Source organism: Lissotriton vulgaris, chromosome 7 (assembly GCF_964263255.1).
Source record: "Lissotriton vulgaris chromosome 7, aLisVul1.2, whole genome shotgun sequence".
Classification (NCBI taxonomy): domain Eukaryota; kingdom Metazoa; phylum Chordata; class Amphibia; order Caudata; family Salamandridae; genus Lissotriton; species Lissotriton vulgaris.
The window spans coordinates 1,428,460,959-1,428,479,096 of NC_141695.1; the positions used below are offsets into that span (position 1 = coordinate 1,428,460,959).

At 45.6% G+C, this 18,138-nt stretch overlaps 1 protein-coding gene across 9 annotated transcripts in view; it reads left to right on the top strand.

Annotated features, from left to right (window-relative positions):
* LPIN3 (lipin 3) overlaps positions 1–18,138 on the top strand; it is a 428,785-nt gene that overhangs the window by 104,965 nt on the left and 305,682 nt on the right. Inside the window, exon 1 of one of the 9 annotated variants that reach the window (XM_086932220.1) lies at positions 11,508–11,529. The exons of the other annotated variants lie outside the window; for them this stretch is intronic. The gene's annotated coding sequence lies outside the window, so the exon portion shown is untranslated. Of the gene's footprint in view, positions 1–11,507; positions 11,530–18,138 lie in introns of those variants that run through there. 9 annotated transcript variants of the gene reach the window in all.

Here is an 18,138-nt window from a genome sequence, read left to right on the forward strand (position 1 = left end):
TCATTTATCTGAAAAACACAAAATAAATATGGATAAATACAGATCAAATGATCCAAAAATAAATATGGATAAATACAGACGGAAATGTTAAAAGAAATAAGTACCATAAAACCGGGAGCCCTATCCTAGTCATAACCACTCTCCGAGCCGCCATCAGTAATGCAAGGCGCACAAACTTCCCGGTCACTCCCTTGATGTGTGGCACACAACATAATAAACAGGCGAGCGGATCGCAGCGCAGCTCCACACTCCCCATATCATTCAAACACTTCACCACTTTTTCCCAGAATTCCCATACTGTTTTACAGTCCCAGGCCAAATGCATAAAATCCGCATTGTCACGACCACAGTGTTTACACCTTTCAGATGCACGCATCCCGTATCCATGTAATCTTAGTGGGGTATAGTATACTTGGTGTGTATATACTTAAAATGGATTATCCTCAAATTTCCATTCATACTCAGTGTTCCCGTCAGGCCACAGATATATTTCCAGTCTGACTCGGCAACGGGTTGAGGCAGACAGACGCTCCCAACTGCAATCCTGGCCCTCCACACTTTCAAACGTTATCATCTTATATAGTTTTGAGACTAAACTTTTATTGCTTGGGGTGGTGAGCGCCTACTGCAATGACGCCAGTGCCGGTGGCTCCTGAGGATATATCGGATAGTGAACCCTGAGTGTGCCTCAAACGGTGTATTGCAATCCGAAACAACAACGATTGGTTGTTAATATAAGCCAGATCCTCCTCCGCTAGAGCAGAGCCATCCACCTAAACGTCTGCCATAGTTCTGAGTCCCGCCTCAGTCAACAAGCGGAGCGACGGCTTCTCCTGTGTCACAGACAACGCAGCATGACACTCCAGATATATAGCCGGTGCATAGATCGGCAGTTTCCGTGCCATATGCCCAATATTCCACCAGGCTGATTATAGGAGCGTCAACCAAGTTGATTTCTGCCTTAGGGGTGCCACGCCTGCGGTGAGTTATCACACTATGCAGCGGAATCGGGGCTGCATCTCCTTCCTCCACCGCAACATGTGGTGTGAAGCAGTGCGGCCTGTACCAGTAATACAAATAGTGAGCTTGTGCACTCAAATAGTACACGTAAAAGTCTGGAGCCTCAAATACGCCTCTCTCGTACCCTTTAACTAATATCGACCACTGTACACGAGCATGTTTACCGCCCCATGCCAGCCGAATCGGCTGACTTCTTAACGTCTTGAAGAATTGCTGTGTGAGCACTATAGGGATGTTAAGGAACAGGTAAAGGAACCGCGGCAGCACCACCATTTTTATCAAAGCAATGCGGTCCGCCAGCGACACAGCAACGCTATCCAGGCATCTACCTGACTTTCCAATGTCGCACACGCTTTGCCATAATTCTCCGTAACCACTATCTTGGGGTCCCTATGTATCCAGACTCCAAAATATTTGACCGGATCTGCAGTGCAGACTAATGGGAACTCCAAATCTGGACACGTAGTAGAAGTGGTCAGCGGTACCACAAAAGACTTATCACAGTTTATAGCCAGCCCGGACAGGCGGCCAAACCGGACATATTCTCTAAGCAGTTGTGCCAGATTTTTAGATGGCTCCCGAACAAAAAGAACCATGTCATCGGCGTAGAGTGAAATACCCACCGGTCTAAATTTAAAATTGAGTGCTGCCTCTCTATGTCGCTGTCTGATCACACACGCCAGTGGTTCTAATATCAAAGCAAAGATTAAGGGCGAAGGGGGACAGCCCTGACGTGTGCCTCTTGCAATGGGAAAAGAGTCCGACGTGAGACCCGCCACCCGCACCCATGCACTCTGCCTGTAATTCAACACTGCAATCCCCTGCAGGAACAATGGCGGAAATCCCATGCGGAGCATTACATATCGAAGATAGTGCCATTCAATAGAGTCAAAAGCCTTGGCTGCGTCCAAGAACACAGCTGCCGCGTCCAAGAACAAAGCCGCTGCCTGTAGATCCGGCTCTAGAACATGGAACATGGAAAAGACCGTTCGCAGATTTTAGGATGTAGACCGTTCAGGAATGAATCCCGACTGATCGGGGAGAACCAGTTTTTGCATCAAAGGCTGGAGGCGAGTTGCGATGATTTTGGTCAGAATTTTAGTGTCTATATTAAGCAAAGACAGTGGGCGATAGGAATCGCACCTGTCCGTTGGCTTATCTCTTTTATGTAACGTTATCATCAGCGCCTCACGCAATGATGGGGGTAGCTCCCCGACTTCGTTGGCCTCCGCATACATTTCGAGGAGATACGGTGGCAAAATGTCTGCATATTGTTTATAAAATTCAACTGTCAGTCCATCCGGACCGGGCGCTTTCCCGTTAGCCAAGGCCGCTATCGGTGTTGTCACATCCCGTTCGTCTATCGGCAGGCACAGATACTCTCTATGAACGTCGGATAACCAGGCGCATGCCACATCATCCAGATAATTGTCAATATCCACCTCGGGCACCTTCCCGCAGGACCTATACAAGTCTGCATAAAACCTCAGAAACTGTTCCAGCCACAGAGAATAGATGGACAGGAAGACAGAGAGGGATAGGTAGTTTGTGCACAAAGTGCTGAATGAACTCACGACCGAGGTGCAGAAAGAATCTGTGAGAAAGAGAAAGAGGGGGAGAGCAGGCTACAGATGCATAAAGAGGGAGCTCCTAAGTATGCATAAGAGACGCCAAGAAGAGGAGGAGAGCTTGGAATTGAGGGACAGAAACCTTGAAAAGGAACTGGAAAGAACCTGTGCTCAAAGAAGCTTGTTTCCTGTCCAGGGAAGGCATGGCTTGGCAGTTCGGGCTGGACTGTTCCCATGAGGCACAGGGTCAGACTAATTTGCATATGGCCATGTCTGAACTGGGGTGGCAGAGTGGGCTAAAGAACGGTGATGGATCAAACCCAGATCTGTTGACTGGGTGTGAGTATTTGATTGGTTCGGATGCTCCGTCCATCACCACCCCCTTTTGTACCGCTTAGTGACTCAGGAAGCACACTGTACTCCAAGTGAAGAGGACTTCACACTGCACACGCCCACTTCTTTTTTAGATTGAGAAATTATATTCTTATCCAAAATTTCAATGCTGTTCAACTTATAGTTTAAAATTAATGCTTGCATGCCAGTGCCATGATTAAACTGATGCGCGGCAGCCATGAGGCATATACTAGGGACTTTCAAGGAGGTTATACTCATCTGCCAATTGGGGATACCAATTCAAACATATCAGCTTTAGGGAGAGAGCATTGAGTCTGGGTCCTGGGCAGCAGACTCCAGTGCACTTTCAGAGTCATAACCATCTGCTTTGGGGCAAAATGTGTGTGTGTAGTTAGGGGGGGGTGACCATACAAAAATGGCACTTTCCTAAGTGACACAGATGTTCAATTCACAGAAATTGAACCTGTAAGGAAAGTACTTACAACCATGAATATTGAAGGTGCCCCCCTTGAAGCTCCACATCTGTAATGTCAAAAGGATTCTACATCCTTATGCTTGACTGAGGCAAAGGGAAGTGTGTTCTGTCTAAAATTTCATGTGGAAAATTAACTGAAATTGAGGTTTCTGGGGCAAGGACAACAACGCAAGACAGTGTCAGCACATAAGACATGGAAGGGAGGGTTTAGGAACATGCATACGGAAAACAAGGTTGCCAGGGGCAGCAATGGGTGGCAGAGGCAGTATTATGGACGAGGGAGAGGGTCGAGCCTTGCATACAGCATACGGAGTAGGCAGGGGCAGGAGGAGCGGGCAGTTGCAGTCCAGGAGCAGTGATGGCACAACAGACCAGGGAGGTAGGGGCCGGAGCACACACATGGAGAACGCAGCGGTATTGGGGCAGTGGCAGCACAACAGACCAGGATCCGGGAGGCAGTAGATATACGCACGCACAAGGAGAATGGAGGGACGGGACAGTTGCAGCAATAGATGGCAGTTACAGCACAGAGGAAGTAGGAGCAAAGCAGACCGGGGAGGGTGGGGCAGTGCCACACACACACAGAAAGAAGGGGACAGTGGCAGCAAGAGAGGCCAGTGGTAATGCCACAGACCCACAGATCGAGGTGGGAGCCGGGGAACACACACTAAGAACGAGGAGTGAGTGGGGAAAAGGCTGCAATGGAGGGCAGTGCCAGCACAGGGTCAGCAGCAGCAAAACAGACAGGTGACAACTCAACTGACCAGCGAGGTTGGGTGCAGAGGCACGCACATGAAAAATCAGGGAGGTGGTCGGCAGAGGCAGAAGCAGCAACAGTGGGCAGCTACAGCACAGGGACAGTGGTAGTGGCAGGATAACAGATCAGTGATCGAGTGGCTGGGGCATGAACCGAGATAGGAGAGATGCAGGTGCAGCAACAGAGGTCAGTGTCAACACAATAGAAGTGAGAGTGATGGGGTTCATGCAGACAAAGAACAGATGCGACCGGGTGGGGGCACCAAGCTGACCACGGAGGGCAGGCTGCTGTCGATTGGCCGGGCATGGGCAATGGCCTAGGCCAAGCCCCTGGTGTACATGCCCGAAGGCTGTGTGCATGGGGGGAGTTGGCAGAATATGTTCAGAAAACCTCAGAAATTCACTTAAAATGTCAAAGGTTCAAGACACATTGTATTGTTTTTTTTAAATATTTCTTTTTATTGAAACAAACATCAGCAAAAAATATACACTACAGAGGGTCAACTACGGTAGCCAAGCATACATCATGGGGTAACAGAATAAACAAAATTCAAAATGATATCGGAACTTCACATAGAGGGGGAATCATCAGGGACAGCGCCAATAGGTGGTGTACAAATTTCTCCTCTATCGCTATTCCAGGGCCCCCAAATCAATGACCATTTCCGAGGGCGTCCCCTCGCAAGATACGTAGTTTTCTCCCTGAACATACACCAATCTAAGTTGTTTTTCCACCCTTCCAGGTGGGGGGATGCTACGCTCTCCATAACTGGGCGATATTCCATTTGGCGATCATATAACGCAGCGTGACCCATTGCGTCTGCGAATTGTTTAAATCAGTAGGCTCCCATATGTTGAGTAAACATATCCTTGCATCCGGAGAAAGGGAAACTCCATGTACTCTGTGAATAGTGTTATGTATGTTGCGCCCGTATGTGGTGACCTGCTCACACTCCCAAATAATATGCATAAAGGTACCAACTAGACCACATTACCTTTAACAAAACCCAGAGTCTGAAAGTCCCATATGTACCAACCTGAGTCCTGTAAGGTAATTCCTATGTAAAATCTTGAGTTGTACCAGTCGAAGGCGAGCTGGGATTGCGACTTCTTTAGGAGAGGACACAGCTGGCTGCCAGTCTTCCTCATCTAGCTCTATTCCGTCGTGTGACCACTTATCTCTAAACACCTCAAGAGATTCAGTCCTGTGATTAATCAGTTTTTTGTATATTAGAGAGATTGTTTTGTCACGTAGATGGCCGTCTAGTATTCTATCTTCTAAAGGGGAAGCTGCTGAGGGTTCCGACTCACCGGGCAAAAATGATAAGAGGGAAGGCCTAACCTGTCCATACCGAAAGTATTCAGAGTGAGCGAGTTTATACTCCATCTACATTTCTTCAAATTATTTGATCTTTCCCTTCCCCCAAACCTCCTTAACCGTGGAGATGCCTATGAGTTCCCACTTGTCAAAGCCTTTAGTCTTCCACAGCTTGCCAAGCCGGAGTCCCAGAGCGGGGTAGCCATAGTCAACCTATTTCTCCAACCCAATGTGCCAGACGTGTACGGAGTGCTTAGTAGGACCTGTCAATGTCACCCTATTAGGTCGAGAGTATAGGGCTCTGTTTTAGTTGTTACTGGGAAGAAGCCATTTGTCCATGGTGTAACCAGGGTCATCGACTCTGCCATACGTGCAGTGGTTAATTGCCGCTAGGTGGGCCGTCCAGTAATACCTTTTGATGTCAGGGAGGACGATGCCTCCGTCGTTAAGAAAGAGTTAATTTGTGTAATGCAATGCGAGGCCTTCCCTCCCACAACAGACTATGCTGTAAACTCTCAATTTCAAACACATTGTATTGTTAATATAATCTTCCCTTCACTGAAATGCGAGGCCTTCACTCCCACAACAGACTACGCTGTAAACTCTCAATTTCAAACACATTGTGTTGTTGATATAATCTTCCCTTCTCTGAAAAAAACAAAGGTGAAAGTGATGTTTTACTTTGGTATGGTGATCTTTGCTTACGTTAATACAAACCCTAGAAATTCACAGAGAAAACAGTTAAAGTAAAGTTATACTATGGCGCTAAAAAGAGTGGAAGACTAATGTTTAAAAAGCAAAAAATACACAGAAAATGTATTTATAGTTCAGTGAGCCGGCTATAACTTGTGCTTCCACCATGAATGACAGAAGAAAGTATACATCCAAAAATAAACAAATGATGAAACATTGTATTTAATTTACAAACAAATATGCAAAATTCTAAGCTTTTATGGGAAGGCTGAGGATTTTCAAAATGTTTTTATTTTTAAAAGACTAAGTAGTTTACTACACTCTAATATATAATGTTGTCTTTTATGCTCCCAGTGCATGCTCTTGTTTTGCCAGGGTATACAGATGCTTTAAGTCGAGGCCACAAATGTTTGGAGGAGGTCAGCCAAAAAATTAAGAGCGAGTCCTGTGACCCTATGCAAAGGTCAGCGCTGACTCCAAGACCCCAACCATGAGCCAAGCTATAAAGATATTTGGCTTGAAAATCGTTCAAAAAACATAATGTTAAAATGAATATATGATAATACAACGCTAACGTTTTCCACGCATGGCATTACCACGCGAATTTTACTTCGCATGCGTCTTTACCACGAAGCATTTTTCAACGCACGATTATACACCGCAAAATTTACGTTACAAACCTCTTCCGTCCTGTACATAATGATACTGATAGGCTAAAAAAATAATAATTTCCAAACTGCCGAACAAAGCAAAATATCGATGTTTATAACCAACCAATACTACAGATTACCTTTCTTTTTTAATTTTTTAATTTACAATGCGCTCTAATTATATTTTTTTATGTATAAACATTGGATCCTTATCTCACCTCTCCAGCCTTTTACCAGCTGCCCTTCACGGAAACGAGCGTCAAAACACGTTTTGAAAAATAGAGATAGGACTACTATAATGACGTACACGCCACGTCGCTGGGGAGGCTCTTTTCTTGATCGTCAGAGGCACTTAATATCGTTTTTTTCTCAGTTTTCTTCTTTTTTTTTTTCAATACACTTTTTTTTGGGGGGGGAGACCCCCCCAAGCCCCCTTTTTTTATAGTTCCTTTTTCTTAATGATGAACACGCAGGACGAAAGAACAAAGACTGGAAGGAAAGAACGTTGCGTGGTAAAGACGGTCGTGGAATGCATCCGCGTTGAAAAGACGTTTGTGTGGTAAGTGAACCGTAGTAAACGTCACGCGTGGTAAAGACTTCGTAGTAAATGATGTTTCCCTGTTAAAATATGATAAGGTGTATACAAATTTGAAGTAATGCTTTGCATTCAGAAGCATTTCCCGTTTGTTTGTCTGATTATATCTCTGGATTGAAAATATTTTATTAAAGTGAGAGCTTATAAACATGAACGTCTCCTTGACAATACTATTTAAGTAATAAGAGGCAAGTCACTTGTTAAGTGTTCTATGGATGTGGCCTACATTCTTATAGATGGAGCTACATTATAGGCTATCAACCCTTTAAGTCCATTTGTTGGCCAATTGCCGACACCTGCGCTACCTCTCCAGTGCATATGTCTGCCTTTGACCTACATTGGTGAAGTATTAAAAAGGCCCCTCTGGTGCTCGCATCCAGGGCACAGGGCGCGCTGATGTCATTCCAGTAAAGTGAAAGTTAAAGGAGCTGATGGGCTCATTTTACTTTCACTGCATCAGTGCCTAGGGCATATCTCAGCGCCCCAAACACTGATTGCTTTGGGAGAGGTATCATTGGAAAGGGGAGAAGCTCCCCTTTCCAATGGTAGTCCCCGCCCAGTGGAGCCCTGCTTGGGGTATTGCCACAGGAGGGCGATTCCCAAGCAGGGATCTACCCATTAGGCACTAGGGATGGGGCAAGGGCTTGTGCTCCACCCTGCATATTGACGTATTTTGGTTTTTCTGCCCCATGGGAGGCGGATGGGGTTAATTACCCCCTATCTGCATCCCCGGAGTGCAGAACGCCAGCTAGATACCAGGCAAACTTTTTCTTTAATCTAGGGGTGGGGGCTGTCCAGTATTGGCAGGGCTATGCCCCCACCCCATTTAAATGGGGGCATCAGTCTTGCTGGATAGGGGTAAGTACTTCTTATCGGCCCCCAGAAACAGGGCAGAAAGCCTACCAGATACCAGGGAAAGGATATTTTTTTTATAGAGTTGGTGGATGCTCACCAAGGGCATGGCCATGACCCAACCCCATTTAAATGGGGCATCAGTCTTTTTGCCCTTCCTGTGTGTTGGATGGGTGTAATTACCCTTATCTGCTCCCCAGGACAGCAGACATTCCACTAGACGTCAGGGAAAGCGTTTCTTTTTAAAATTGAATATAGGGGTGGGGGGGGTTCCCCTCCATGTGTATAGTCATGCCCCCACCCCATTCAAATGGGGCATCCGTCTTTCTGCCATTGAGGGGTGGATGCGGGTAATTTACCCCCAATATTCCCCCGTGGAGGGGGCCAGAAAGTCCACTAAGTGCCAGGATTATTTTTTTACCTAGGGGTGGGGCCTGCCATCCATGTGCACGCCCACTACTCCACCTGAATGGGGAATCGGTCTTTCTGCCCTGAGAGGCAGAAGGGGGCATGTATCCCAGATCTGCCCCCACCCCCGGGAGGGGAGCAGAAAGCCAACTAGATGCCAGAGAAGTTTTTTTCAAAACAAATATTAGGATGAGGGCTGCCCACCATGGGCATGACGCCAGCCCTAAACAGATCAGACACATTCTGCCCCCCTCAGGTCATATGGGGGTGATCACCCCCACCCCCCACCCCCCCCCCACCCCCAGGGGCAAAAAGCCCATTAAACATCCGTGTTTTTTTGTTGTTGTGACTATAGGGGTGGGGGCTACCAGCCCAGTATGGGCATTACCATGCCCCCACCCTACAAACAAAGCGCGCAGCCTTAAAGCCTCCCTGGGGGCGATTACACGTAAACTGCCACCTATTGGCAGAAAGCCCACTAGGGACTGCATTTATGCAATATTTTTAAGGGGGAAGCAGCCCCCCTGGGCATGGGCCCATCCACCTCCGCTCCCGGCATCCCAATAAAGTTGATGCCCTTCTTGGTGGTAAGTCGGATTTTATCAGGTCGAGCTATTTTTGGGTCCTACTAGTCTGTTAAATTGAGCTGCAATTTAACAGGTGTTCTTTTCATTCATAAGTGAATGAACAATAAAGATCCCGTTTAAATATTTTTATAATGACACATTTGCTGTCTGTTCAAGGAGAGGTCATATGTCTTTTTAGGTCTCGCGCCTGCGATGCATATGGCGAAGCCATATGCCATCGCGCAGGCGCGATTCTATAGTTGCCGATTCTGCTTCCCAGGAGACAGGAGACTGTCACGCGCACACTCAGGAAAGCGATCGGAGCCCGCCGCGCGCGCGCGCGCGCGCGCACATTCCCAATCTCCTGTCTCTCTGTTCACTAAAGTGGTCCTGTGCCATGAACACAGCTTCAACATGACCGCGCTATATTTTTCAATGCTTCATTTTGTTACTACTTGGGCATCAGATGGCAGGCATGGGAGGTGTGCGTGGGAGAACGGGGCAGTTTTGCCAGCGCACACCAGCCGACCTCGGAGACGCTGCTCTTTTCAGGAAAGTCCGAAAAGGTTTCGGAAAGCTTGGCCTGTCTCTCATCGCACACCGGCCTCTCCCTCTGCTCTGCTGTGATTACTGGCAGCACCTGGCCTTACACAGCACCAGATGAAAGCTGCATGATGCATGGGCCTTTCAGGTACCGCAGGTATGCAAAGGAGCACACCATGATTATGTAAACGTGTGCATTGTAGTTAGTGTCATGCTAAAAATATGCAATACCGGCATCCATGCTGTTTAAAAAGACAACGCTGTAGAATAGTTAACTTGTTATGCCTCTCTACGTTTTTTTTTTACTCTTTCTTAACTCTCTCTTTCCGGTCTACCTGCCCCTTCATTGCCTCCCCTCCCGCCCCCTTCACTCTTCCTCTCTCTCCCTCCTACAATCCCCATGCCTCATAAGAACCCATAAAATGCTGTGCTTTACTTTGCTTGGGTAACTGCAGTGCAATGCATTTTCTTTATTTTAGTTAGTGTCATGTTAAAATTATGCATGCTGTTTTAAACAAAAAACGCTGTAGGATACTTAACTTTTATGACTGTTTTTTTTTTTTACTCATCTCTTTCCTGTCTACCTGCCCCTTCACTCTCTCCACGCCTGCCCCCTTCACTTTTCCTCGCTCTCCCTCCCACTATTTCCTCCACTCCCACTTCCCTTTTGAGAACCAATAAAATACTGCAATTTACTTTGCCTGGGTTATTGGAGTGCAATCTATTTTCTTTCCTTATGGTGATGTGTGTATGATATTGTCATTGTGGTGAGTCATGCATGTGTGGGTCACATGGCAGTGTGATATGTTTGTGATGACATTTGTGGCAGTATGAGGGACCGTAGGGATAAATCAAGGCCCCAACATAAGAGCCGGTGCTACCTTAGGAACTGACGAATAGCGAAGTATATGCTTGCTCGATACAACGGGCAGCGTGAAAGCGGAATTTTCCCAACTTCCATTGGGCTGGTTCCTAAGTTCGCACCGGTTCCCATGTGAGGGCCTTCATTTATCCATATGGGCCCTCATCACTCCTAATGTTGAACTCCTGAGTTTTGCCAAAAATTATCAATGCAGGTCGCCTTACTTTTTTTGATTCAGTACGTGCAAATTTTTTTCATTGGATGCTCAGATATTTGTGTTGTCTGTCCTGATAATGATCATATCAAATTAGTTAGGTCGAAACGCCATTTACCCTTGTCTTTGGCATATATTGAAGAGGAAGCATTCTTCGCCACTTCCATTCTTGTGATTTGTAGGTCTCGCGCCTGCGATGCATATGGCGAAGCCATATGCCTAAAAAAATGAAGACATTGTTATTTGTAATATCAATACATTTAAGTCACGTAAATACAACACATATTGCATTACAAATGCTATAGGTGTCACATTTGCGAAAGTTAAAACTATTGGCATTGTGAATGACAAAAGCTATTAATTTCGCTATTTTCAAAACCAACACATAAATAAAATATTAGTCATTTACAATACCAATAGCTCAAACTTTCCTGATGCGAGACCTATTGCATTGCAAATGCTTGTTTGTTTTGGTTTTGTTTTGCGTGAACTTGACCCGAATCGGGTATCTGAGAGCTTTACATAGCACCAGTTGCCTTACATGAGGACACATTCATTTATTTTTTTAGGCACGGGGAGATGAAGTGATTTGCCCAGAATCACAGGAAGTTCAGCTGCCATTGCCGAGACTTGAACCCAGGTCCCCAGATTCGAGGTGGGCTGCCCTAGCCTCTAGGCCTACTCCTCTCCCTGGTTTCTTTACTGATTGCTGCTTATCCTGGAAAATGTTGTTTCTTTTCTTTCCTTTACTACAGTTAGAGAATTTTGTAAAGTGAGCTGACATAATGATTGTGAAGGCTGTAGGATGTCGTTTTTTTAAATACACAACATTTAAATAACTTTTAAATGAATAGTATAAATCAAAAAATATCAGGAATTACGAAAGCACTTTTTTTGTACTTCAGAAGTGTAATGCAAACAAAGATTTAAATGGAAGCAACACAAATCGGAACTCTATACTTGATGTGCAAATGACAAATATTTGCAGAAAGTCAATTTCCAAACATTGTTTGTACAGTTTTATCAATTAAACCATATGTCACTGGGAAATGTTGTGGCCATTTCAATGGAAATTGTGCTGATTGCAAATGGCACTTTGCTACCACTTCATGCTTTAGTTATGTATTTATTAAAAGTGATCGTTTTCAAGCATGTTTTGAGAAACGTTCCTACTACCTTCCCCCGATGACCATGCTTTTAATGAACTAAGAGGCAAGTCAGGGGTCATATGTATCCTTTAAGTGGCTAGACTTGCATTCTATATGGAACAAAAGTTTATTCTTTTGAATCAAACAAAAGAGTTTTTGTACAGCATATATGCTAAACTCACATATTTTCAGGTGGTCTCATATGTGATAGTGAAGAACATGGCGGCTCAGGTAATCTTTTTTGGCCCAGGATCACGTAATTTGAAAGCAGTTTTTGCATAAGAGTTAGTTCAGGTAGATTATTTAAGTAACTAGACCTGTAGGTTTGGTAAAAGGTTTATGATTTTTTAAGGCCTAATAAGGTATTCAACCTACAATACCCTGACCGTTCTTAGAACTAGATATCCAGATCAAGGGCTACAATTGACCTTGGTTTGCTCTGTTCCTGTTGGAGGCACTAGCCCCAGCCACACAAGTGGCACGGCATTTTTCTCGCCACATAGGGGAATAATGCTGGGTGGTAGGAATTTTGGGGAATTCTGTTTCCATCGTGACAATGTAAGGAAAATGTGTGATTTCTGTATCCACACAAGGTACACCACGCTGGAATCCCCTGGTTGTCTAGTTTTCAAAAATGTCTGTGGTTTGAACGTTTGCTGGGGGGTGGTATCACAGTATGGCTCCAAATACCACAGCTATCCCTATCGCTTATCTATCAACCTAGCACGTTGGCCCCACCTACACAAGTGGGTACAGTTCTGGGTAGTAGGACATTTGTGGCTCCCTGCAGATTCCAGAAATTTCCGTCACAGAAATGTAAGGAAAATGTGTTTACCAAACTTTGCTGTTTGTAAGGGCTTCTGGGTAAACTTACCCAGTGAGAGCCATGCAAGTCATTCACCACCGGACTCCCCTAGCTGTCTAGTTTTCAGAATTGTGCAGGTTTGCTAGGTTTCCTGAGGTGCGACTGAGCTAGGGCCCAAAATCCACAGCTACCCACTTTGCAAAAAAGGTCAGTTTAGAGTGGAAAAATGTGATGCATCCATGTTGCATTTTGGGCTGTTTCACAAAGATTCCAAAACTTTCCATCACGTAAATGTGAGGATAATGTGTTGGGTTTTTTTTTGTGTGTAAGTTTGAGGTTTAACACCAGAGCAATAGTATCCCCTTAACTACAAAAATCACAGTTCTGAATCAGTCACAATAGCAAACAAGCATTTATAATGCAATGGTTTCGCCTTTGGAAAAGTTGGAGCTATTGGCATTGCTCATGACATTTTTTTTTTTTTACTTCTAAATAAATGGGATTGTTATTTACATTGCCAACAGCTCTCAGCCCACACAGCTCGCTCAGCCCACACAGCCCACACAGCTCTCACAGCTCTCTCAGCCCTCACAGCTCTCTCAGCCCTCACAGCTCTCTCAGACCTCACAGCTCTCTCAGACCTCACAGCTCTCTCAGCCCACACAGCTCTCACAGCCCACACAGCTCTCACAGCCCACACAGCTCTCACAGCCCACACAGCCCACACAGCCCACACAGCTCTCACAGCCCACACAGCTCTCACAGCCCACACAGCTCTCACAGCCCACACAGCTCTCACAGCCCACACAGCTCTCACAGCCCACACAGCTCTCACAGCCCACACAGCTCTCACAGCCCTTACGGTACCTGTCAATCAATGTCCAATAGCTTAACAGGAGCACTCAAAGCAAATCTCTTCTTAAAGCACCAGGAGAAATCCGTTTTCAAGTGGCCCTCTGCCGGTGGTGTGTGCAGGTTAAATGGATAGGTCAATAGTATATATCAGCATGAATACTAATCAACAAAAAGCGAGAGTTGACTTCCGGCTCAGCTACCTTTTAGATACAATCTATCAAAACCTGTCACTTCATCATACAGCCCGAAAACCAGATAAACCATTTCATCCTACGTAATGCAGAAAAAGTCGAATTTATGGGCTAGAAATTCATCTCTCTTTTCAACTGCCTACAAAAAAGATTAAAGTCCCAAATGCTTGGCAGGGCAGTATAACAAGACCAGCGTATAAGACAGTGCGAAAAAACCTCCCCAGCGATCACAAAACTAGGCTCCTCGGTACTGCTGTGGAAATATTTACAAAACACACTCTTTGTAGCTCGCGGGACTGAGCACACAAATCTCCTGCCCTCACTTCACTATGTGGTAAGAGTGGATTTGACACTGCATTCAACAGACAGAATAGAGTGGCCAAAGTTAAAGAAACAAATTCGGACACTGAAGCCTTTCCAACCGCTTTAAAAAGATTATGATTCAACAACACATAGGTACTTGGGGAGTACGAGCAAGTAAGTGCTTGAAATCAGGGCAATTAAATGCCTAGCCTATTGCTCTATGCAGGAGAATGTTTGTAAATGTGCCCTCATAACCGTTTTATGTTATTATGACAACGATTTCACATGTCAAGTCTTAAAGGTTATGGAAAGTAAACTACGGAAATGTTTCAGCAAAAAATGTCATTGTTGGCGGTTGTAGTTACTAAGGCTTGAGTTTGGTTTTGAAAGACTAGTTCGTAAAATTAAAGAAGCTTTTTTTTAGACTGTGATAAGGATTTAGGAAAGGTAAACCTCTCACCTGCTTCATCTTTTGTTAACGTAAGCTAACATCCTAAAAGACACAGGCCAAACACGCTCCGTTATCAGTGGGGTAAATATCAGTGAAAATAAACTGCTTAGCCATAAACTATCCCCGCTCTCTCCACTTTCCCTGGAGGGGTCCGCTCTGAACTCTACCCATTCAGTTAATAACTCTCTACGAAAACATGGCTAGTGAATTGTGCCGAAGGGAGCATAAGGGGAACAAAGCGGGCATGGACTGCTAGACAGATGGATGAGGGGTGTACACAGTGTAGGAGAGAGAGTACAGGAAGAGAGTGTGAAAAGGAAGAGTGCGTGAGAGCCACAATGGCGGTGGGACTGATTAATTAGATGCATTGTGTGTGCCTATGTTGGCTATTTGACTACGTTCTGCGACCTCGCGGCTGTGTTAAATGAATAAGTAGGAAATAGACAATGACAGGATAAACTCACCATGTCTCAGGCGTGTGAGATGCAACGGCAAAATAAAGAACAAGTGGGGCCGGGGCCGGAGACACGGACAGCGGGAGGGGGGTGGGGCGGGTAAGCTAACAACATCCTAGCAGACACAGGCCAAGCACGCTCCGTTATCAGTGGGATAAATATCAGTGAAAATAAACTGCTTAGCCATAAACTATCCCCACTCTCTCCACTTTAACTCCAGCAGTGCTGGTAGTTGGTGTGCTGCAGTGCTGGTAGCAGGTGTGCAGCAGTGAAGGTGGGACGCGTGCTGCAGTGCTGGTAGTTGGTGTGATGCAGTGCTGGTAGCAGGTGTGCAGCAGTGGAGGTGGAACGCGTGCTGCAGGAAGCAGTGCAGTGTAAGTGATGAAGGTGGGACGCGTGCTGCAGAAACAGGTGAATTGGAGGCGACAGGCGTGCCGCAGCAGTGGAGGTGGGAGGCGTGCAGCAGTGCTCGTAGCAGGTGTGCAGCAATGGAGATGGAACGCGTGCTGCAGGAAGTGGTGCAGTGTTGGTAGCAGGTGTGCTGCAGTGGAGGAGGTGGGACGCGTGCTAGAAGATGCGGTGCAGTGCCGGTAGTAAGCTGCAGTGGAGGAGGTAGGAAGATGTGCAGTGGGAAGCGACAGGGCTACAAAGGAAAAGTGGGACATGTGCTGCTGGCTAAGGCCAGGCGAAACCTAACGACACCACCAAAACAAAAAGATTCTTAATAAAGTAGTCATAGAAAGAATAGTAAAGTAAAGTCAAAAACATTGAGCACCGTAGCAATATCCAAGAATGAAAGAAGAACCAAAGCAAGTAATGGCGTGAAAACTATAAAATATAAGATATAAAATATCCCTCGTGAGTAATATGACCCTGCACCACACCTATATGTACCTCTGGTGGTCCAACCTGACCCAAAACGCTGAATTAGCGTGTTATCGAGATGAAGTTGTGAATCAAAAAGGATGCTGAAAGTGAATAAAAAATGTGTAAATGTGCAATAATCTTAATGCATCCAACGACTGAAAAGAACTCTCTAGCTAAGACAACATACCCCGGTTTCCAAGGAGTGACGTTCAGAAGGTAGCCAAAATCCTGAGGACCTTCGTGAGTTGCTAGAAATAAGAATTATGTAATTCAGTGAAATCCGGCTGATATAGTGAGCCAAATGCTCAAGATAAAATAATGGGACCGGGTCTCCGTCTTACCTAAAGGTGAACAAACGATCACCCCCTCGGTGTTCTGTCTGTATGTGGTCCAATGTCAATCTAAAATAAACATGCAAAGTGCTCAGTATCAATATAATACACTAAGCCCAATATAGTGAAACGTTGCCGTAGCCGCAATGAGGTCATCCTTACCTCCTGGGACAAAAGCACCGTCAAGAACGGGTGTCCGTGTCTCCTATCATGTAAGCGGCGGAACGGAAAACAGCCGCCATGAATTTTACAAACATTTCGGCGTGTATACGACACGCTGCACGTACGTAACTAAACAACAATGACGGACTAAACCAAGAATCTCCCCTCATCTAAAATGGCGCTCAATTCAGGACAACTATAGTCAGTGCAAGCCAAATAATAAAAAATGACGGACGTTTTCGGTAAGGCAGATTTGCTCACGGACAGCTGGAGGGGGGCGGGCACACGGACACCGGGAGGGGGGCCTACGAGGACACGGACAGCGGGAGGGGGGTGGGAAAGGAACGGACAGCGGGAGGGGGCAAGGAAGGCACTCACCTGGACTTCCTCGGGCGGCGGTCGGCCACGGAATGACTAACACAAACATGGACGCACAAAAAAAATAAACCCCGCCCACGATGACGACATCGCAGAGGGGGAGAGGGAAACAATCTCGGGAACGCCCACGAATTTGGTCCGGCCATGACGGACAGATCTCTGTTCCAATGGCTAGCCTCCATTTATGGAGCTAGCAAATGGAACAGAGGGCGTAATCCCAAGCCCACTCTGTTGTAACATAAGATTTCGCCTGCGCCGAAAAGCTGCGCAGAAGGCAGCCTTCGGCCAGGCGAAACCTAAAAACATTGTACAACTATATATAAAAACGGTATGAGGTATTTATTACACATATAAAATCATACACAACGCATTTAATCAGTTATCTAACAGATACAGGTTTCCTAACATATAAAATATTCACCATGAATTAAAATACACACAATTATGACCTGCATAATTGGAAAAACAGACAGGAAAAAAAGTAAAACATTGAATTTGTTCAATACAGAGTATACATTCAGTATCCTATAATTGCACTGTGTATTATGCAACCCACAAATCCGTATATCAATACAAATGCCGGAATCTTGAATTGTACTAAAGTAGAGCGTTGACGCGTTTCGATGGATTCAACTGTTTTAAACCATCTTTATCAAGACTTGGAATGTTCTGTCATGTCAAGAGGGTCGATTAAAATACCCCTTGGTCACTAGATATCTCCTTTAAAAATGTCCAGTCTTGGGACAGTTCCTTTCCTGAATGTTCTTTTTAACGTCTGAATATTTCCATACCCTTTAAGGTTAATTTGGGATGATACGTAGTCTCCTCAAAGTAATTTTGGATTTTAAAACCAGGTTCTACTTGTCCCTGTCCTCCTTTCAATTTGGGACCTCCAAAAGGGATACCTGTTTCCACAGCCCAAAGTTGAAACTGTCACCCGTGTTTTGGTCGCGGTGGAAGGAGGTTTTCGAGGGATTCCGTTTTTTTTAACCCAGGTGTGAGCTACACAAGCCACCTGACCCTGGATTCCCCCAGGTGTCCAGTTTTTAAAAATGTGCAAGTTTTCTAGGTTTCCCTAGGTGCCAGCTATGCTAGTCCTAAATCCCACAGCTACCCACTGTTCCAAAATAGTCTGTTCATTCGAAGGGGGGGGGGGGGGGGGGGGAGGAGTGTGTTGCAAAACATACAGTTTGTATGGGTACACGAAGAGACCAAAGACCGTGTACCTTTGAAAACCGTTCTGATGAGAAGGGCGGAAACACTTCATTAGTGGATGAGTTAAAAATTGGTTTCTGATACCACCATCCGGTAACCAAG